We start from the raw sequence: 6765 nt of genomic DNA, 5'->3' as shown, positions 1-6765 counted from the left end.
AGGTTCCTTATCGAATTAAGGTTGTATTAAAGCTTTAGTTATTTGGGCACCACAAATATATGATGATTAAAACCAGATAGGCAACCATCTTTGCTCATCTGCCATTTCCTTTACTATTCACACTAGTAGTTTTTAAGGTGATGGGGCAGGGGGGTAAATGCAGAAAAAGAACATTTTTAAGTACCCTGCATTAATATTTCTGCACAGCAATTGATAAACCAGTTTTATTTGATAATCTAAAGAATTTAATGTCATAGCTTTTTTTTCCCATTCTAATGAGGCTTTTCTGTAAAACTGGGGTATATCATTTTTAAAATTTTATTAGCTCTCCCTGTAACGTGAACAGCTGAACTGTAGATAATCAAATTAATGCCACCAAGCTGACTGGAAAATAAGGAATTAGAAGGTACAGAGACCCACAGTGGGTTGATCAGTGCTGATTCTCACCTGCTTGGACTCGCACTTCTTGGCATCTGACAGTTCTGTTTTCCTTTGCTGATATCCTAAACTAGCCTTTCTCGGGAGCCTCTGCCCAAAGTGTCTTGAACACACTGTACCAGGAACAAATTATATATACACATACACACACACACACATATATACACACATATTTTAATCTGCTTTAACCTTTTTTGTTTTTTTTATTTTTATTTTTTAGCAATAACGGGCTTTATGAGGTTTGGGATTGCTACACTCCTTTGCATCCTCTTAATCTTTGGCACATACTCAAGACAGCGGATAGTGTGGTAGCAAAATCATGTCCCCAGTGTTTAATATTTTCCCCAGCCAGAGGCAAGATCTTGGCTCAGTTCTTAAGAACGTGAGCGCTATGAACTTGCAAAGTTGAGTGGCAGGTGTTCCTCATACATGGTGTATGTGTGAAGATTTGCCATATTGTCATAGAGGCACTTTACAAATGCAGCACGGAGAAAGACTGCTGCAGCATTAATTTGGGTATCATGCTACTGACCATCAGCCCCTGTCCTCCACAGGAGAGTCCTTGGTCAGTTCATCCACCTCATGATAATGCAAGTCTGCCTTTTGTGCAGTGTCTTAAATCCCCCTTGTGGTTGGCATCATTTCCTCCAGAAAATACTTCCTGGCCCCTTTCCAGGTGCTCTTCACCCCAGCCCACAGCAGTTGCCCCTCCTAAGTGTTGCCCATAACACCCTGATATCAGCCTGTCATTTGACTTGCTACTTTCTATTTCATCCACATGTGGTTTATCCTGCTAGACTAGGAGGGACCCAAGGATGGGGCTATACCTTGCGTTTCCAGGACCTGGCAAAGGGAAGGTGCCTATTAAGTATTTGATAAACAAATACAGCAAAGAAATTTTGTCCAAGGCAGCAGTCAACCAATTTGTTTTTAGCTGATACGGGAAAGTTAGTGAAGATCTCTGCGAATAGTCTCCAGAGTTTGATTCACCTACACAGTAAGAGACCCACAGTGTATTTTAATTTTCATATGATTCTCAGTATGCTCAAGGGAAAATGAAAATGTTCGAATGGCTGGTGTTAGATTGACAAGTTCCTGGAACTTTATGAATCCCAGGCGCTCTGTGCTACCATGATTGTTTTGGATGTGTGACAATCCATGTGCATCACTGGCACTGCCAAGGTCCCCCATTACGACACCCGAGTGTGGACAGTTGCCTAATAAACTCATCAGTAAACCTAAGAAAAGGAATAGTAACTAATTCTGAGTGCTTATTGTGTGTGAAGCACTATACAGGCGTGTGGTGGTATTTGTAAACCATTAACAGACTTGTTTTTCTTAACTTTTTACTCCGATTCCCCATTCTCAGGTATCCCAGTCTCCTGCAGTCTGGAATATTCCTTATTCTCTCTCTGGCTTTTATGGCCTTGATCATTTGGAAGACTGTGAACCAGTCATTTTGTAGAGTGTTGCTTAATTGGAGTTTGTCCCATGCTTTCTCGTGGCTGAACCATCACTATGTATTTTGCGGTCAAAATATGCAGAATCTGTATTATCTTCATTTCAACCTATGGATGGCATCTGATGCCTGTATGCCCTGTTGCTGGTGGCATTCATTTTAATCCTTTGACTAAGATGGACTTCTGCCAACTTCGCTATGTTTGCCCCCATTTGTAATTAATAAGTATTTCGTGGGGAGATATTTTAAGACTATGTAAAGTTCTCCTCATCTCAATTCTACCCGCTAACTTTAGCATCTCTTGATGTTCCTTGCCTGAATTAATTTATTTTTACAGTTGTTGCCAAATGGAGGTTTTCTCGTACCATCATTCCCTCTTCATTTATTTGTGAGCTTTCTACTGCAAGAAAAAAAAAATTCTATAAGTCCCATTAACTTACTCATTTATATGTGTATGTGTTGTGGATTCATAGATTCCTATTCTGTTCATTGGTTTCTAATCAGTTCCCACCTTTTTCATTTTTTTTTGATGTTCAAATTTTCCTAAATTTAGTAGTAGGAATTTCAAACCAGGCTGCTGCAAGCTTTGACATGTCCTCTTGGCAAAGTTTGACATGTCCTCTCGGCAAAGTAAGAAAAATGCTCAAAGAGCTTGAGTTTTTTTCTTAATTTCTGCTACAACAAGATGTTCCAGACTCATCTCCCTCTTTCCCTGCCAGAGCCCTGAAACCAGCCATTTTATTTTTGCATATGTAATAAGCTCCAAAATACATCGTTATTATTTTTGCTTTAAATAGTCAATTGTCTTTTAAAGATATTTAATTAATTAAAAAAAAAGTCTTTATAGTTACCTATTTAAGTTTCCATTTCTGGTACTCATTATTTTGCCTGCAGATTTAAGTTTCCTATGATACCATTTTACTTCTGCTCAAAAGACATTAACATTTCTTTCAGTGTAGGTCTACTGATGTTGAATGCTTTCAGCTCGTGTATATCTAAAAAATATTTATTTTGCCAACCTTGAAAGCTATTTTTGATGGGCATGGAATTCCAGATAGCTTTTTTTTTCCCCTGTGGTGCTTAAAATGCGTTACTCCCTGTTTCTAGCTTTATTTCCAGTGAGAAATCCTACTGTCCTTACCTTTGTTCCTCTGTATATAGTGTGTCTTTTTTACTCTGGCTGCTTTTTACAGTTCTCTTTATTACCAGTTTTATTGCAATTTGATTATGATGCATAACCTTATATTAGGCCATTTGAAATTGTCTCAGAAATCACTATTGTTCTGTTGCATTGTTCTCTTTTTTCTCTCTATGTTTCATTCTGGATAGTTTCTATCGTTATGTCTTCTAGTTCACTAACCTTCTGCAATGTCTAATCTGCCACTAACCCCATCTGGTGTATTTTTCATTTCAGACGTGTAGTTTTCATCTCTAGAAGTTTGATTTGAATCTTTTGTATATATTCTATGTCTCTACTTAACACATTCCATCTTTCCTCTGGCTTCTTTAACATATGGGATACAGTTAGAACATCTTTATAATGTCCTTGTCTACTAATTCTATCATCTACTCCATTTCTGGGTTTGTTTTAAATTGATGTATTTTTCTCCTCATTCTGGGTAGCTTTTTGTTTTCTCTTGGCATGTCTGGTAATGTTTTGTTGAATTGCAGACATTGTGAACTTTACCCCATGGTGCTGGTTATTTTTGTATTTCTATAAATATTCTGGAGCTTTATTGGGGGGATGTAATTAACTTACTTGGAAACCATTTTATCCAGGTTTTGCTTTTAAATGGTATTAAATGGGATCAGAGCAGAATTTAGATGAGGGCTAATTTTGTTCCATTACTGAGGCAAGTACACCCCCTGTACTCAATGCCCTTGAATTACTTCAAGCACTGTATGAACTCCAGGGATTGTTCCTTCTAATGCTTATGTGTTTTGTTGAGTTTTTTTTTCTTTTTTTTCTTTTTTTTTTTTTTTTGACCAGCTTCAAGATGTTTCCTTACATGTTGAAGAGTCAAGGAACCTCTCTGCAGACCTCCAGAGTTAGTTCTTATTCATTCGTGCGCTCGCTCGCTCGCTCGTTCTCAGGCTTTCTCTTCTCCAGCACACTGTGCTTAGAGCCCTAGCCGCCTTTCCCTCCCTGGGCTCCCAGCTCCATCTCCTCAACTCAGGAACACTGCTGGTTTATCTCATCTCTTTCTCATCTCCCAGTGATCACTGTTCTTTGTTGCCTTATGTTCAGTGTTTTGAAAATCACTCTTTTCATATGCTTTGTCTGCAATTTAGTCATTTCATGCAAGATGGAAAATGAAGTCTCTAGGATTTCATCTTGTCCAGAAGTGGAACTGAACTTGTTACTTTGTTATGGATAAGTTAGCAAATATGGTCTAAAGCACCTAGCCCTGTATGTCTGGGGATGCTATGCCAAAAGTTTGCCAGTGGAAAATTCTCCCAAATTCTAAGCAGCTCATTTACGAAAGAACTCAGTAGAGATTTTCTCAAACCTAACAAAAAAAAAAAAATTACACACGTCTCACTAAATTCAGACTAACTTTATCTCCTCCTCAGCTCCGGAGCCTTTAGTCATGTCTGAAAAAGCCTATGGTCACTTCAGCAGCAACCGTCATGAAAGGAATGATGGGAGAGAAGTTCAGGATGGAAAGAGGCATCTCTCTCCTGTCTGGTATATGCATGGTCACAGTTTCACAAAGCCATAAAATATTACAAATTATAAAATAATGAGATATTTATGACCTGGAAATGTCCTGACAACTAAGGCACCTGGAGCTTCAGCTTCACAGTAAATCTGCCTATTTTATTCATTCACAGTGAAAAACCTTGGTCACAATCCAGTATGTGGATTTTATAAGCTGATAACGAGTCACAATCTGCCATTAGACAGCCCTTTCCCTTGGCCAGGTCTTCAGATGACCTGGGTGGCAAGGATGGACTCTGCAAAACCAGGCTGGGGTGGTGTCCAGCTTGCTGGCTGGAGGAAGAGCCATTGCTTTGGGTTCTCAGTGTTTTTGGTGACAGATGATACGTAGTTAAAATGGCAGAAACACTAGGTCTTTTCTGTCGTGATAAAGACATCAGGAAGTCAGGATGCAATCTTAATTTCTACCACTTGAAACGGAAATTGGTGTGTAAGGAAGCAGAGATTTTGTTCTGAGGGTCCTCGTTATTATTTAAAAGTAGGTTTTCACGGGCCTGAAAGTTAGGTTTCCAAGTGGTGTTCGTGGAACAAAAGAGCCAGTTTCTGTTCACAAAACCAAAGACCAAAGATAGATTACTGAATAATGTATAAGTTTGGTGTTACAAAAATAACATGTCTGTCTGAGTTTTTGTTAGGTAAAAGCATTAAGTACAAAATAACCTACTAGCCCTTTAAATAAAATGATTTACATCAACTGCTGTTGGGCCTCTAAGAAGTGTTAGCCTTCATGTCCAGCCCCTACACAGCCATATTATTTTAGAAACCTTGAGTGGGAGCTTTTCCTGATTTGTCAGAGTGAATAGTTTGGAAAAATCTCTAGCCTGTCACTAAGAAAAGGCTACCAACAATTGAGGAGCTAAAGCTCTTTCGCTGGAAATATACTTGATGATCCAAAGAGTTATAGTTGAAGAGTTACCGGAGCTCAGGAAAAATATTAAAATTTATACAATTTGGAAATTCTGTTAGTTCTGCTTTTGGAATAACCGTATTTCCATTGCCAATGCTAGGACATAAGCCTAGGAGCATATTATGTCCCCAGTAAGTGGTTTTAGTTTTTTTTTTTTTTAATACCTTGAAGGCAGGATCGCAGCATAACTTTTGTGGGCCCTAGACACTTTGGGGACACATTTCCTCCACAAAATATACACAAAATTGTATTTTGCAACTACATTGATACAAGGGCAAATATAATTCAGGCTCTATTAAAAATAAACTTTTCTTCAACCCTAACAACTCATTTTTTTCCTTCTGATTTTAAAATAAACTCAAACATTGTTGTGGTCCATTAAAAAAAATTTATGTTTCCCTAAAAGTACCAGGGGCTCTAAGCACTTTGTCTACTGTGCCTAATGAATAAGTTGGCCCTGATTAAAGGAAGAAATGAAGCAGGCATGCAGCCAAGCAGGGAGAAACAGATTCTAATACAGATAAATGGAAACTTGGGGTTCTAATGTTTCTGTTGGAAAAGTTGTCCAGTGGATGACAACCTCCCAACATTCATGTTTATTTTTTAGCCTGGATAACTGTGACTATGAATTCTTATTGACACTTTTTTAATCCTCTAAAAAAAAAGGGGGGCTTTTATAGCTGACTCAGGATGAATTAGGTGCTCTGAGGAGCACTTAGATTCTTGATAAGACACACTTTTTGATGAATGCCAGACTTTGTAGGGAGTTTTCCAAGCCCTTCCTCAACTTACCTCCAAGAAGCCAACAAAACTCATAAGCTAGGCAGAGCTCAGTGACCTAATGGTGGACACTCCTAGTCTCTGTCCAGGCACACTAACAAAGTAGGGGAGTTGAGCCTGTGACTCCCACACTGAATCGGGACCCTGCAGGGTGGGTGGGGACTGACAAGGTGTACAGAGAAGAGTAACCACAGCTCTCCTGGGAAAGGAGGCAAGGTTAAGTCTGGCCTGGTATCTAGGAACTTGGATTTTGGGAGGTTCTCACCATCCCTGATAAACCCAGTGGCTTACTGCACCTAAACGTGTGCAAACCATATACTTCATGCTCAACAGCCACTTTCCTTCCAAGAGTCTGGAATGTTGATGTATCCTGGGCAGGAGACACCTACATGACTAGCCCCCAGCAATGACCCTGGCACCAAGTCTCTCATGAGCTTCCCTGGAGGCAACGTCTCATTC

This window comes from Chlorocebus sabaeus, chromosome 2 (assembly GCF_047675955.1).
Source record: "Chlorocebus sabaeus isolate Y175 chromosome 2, mChlSab1.0.hap1, whole genome shotgun sequence".
In the NCBI taxonomy this organism is placed as follows: domain Eukaryota; kingdom Metazoa; phylum Chordata; class Mammalia; order Primates; family Cercopithecidae; genus Chlorocebus; species Chlorocebus sabaeus.
The sequence above is the reverse complement of the archived record's forward strand: the minus strand, read 5'-3'. Positions refer to the sequence as shown.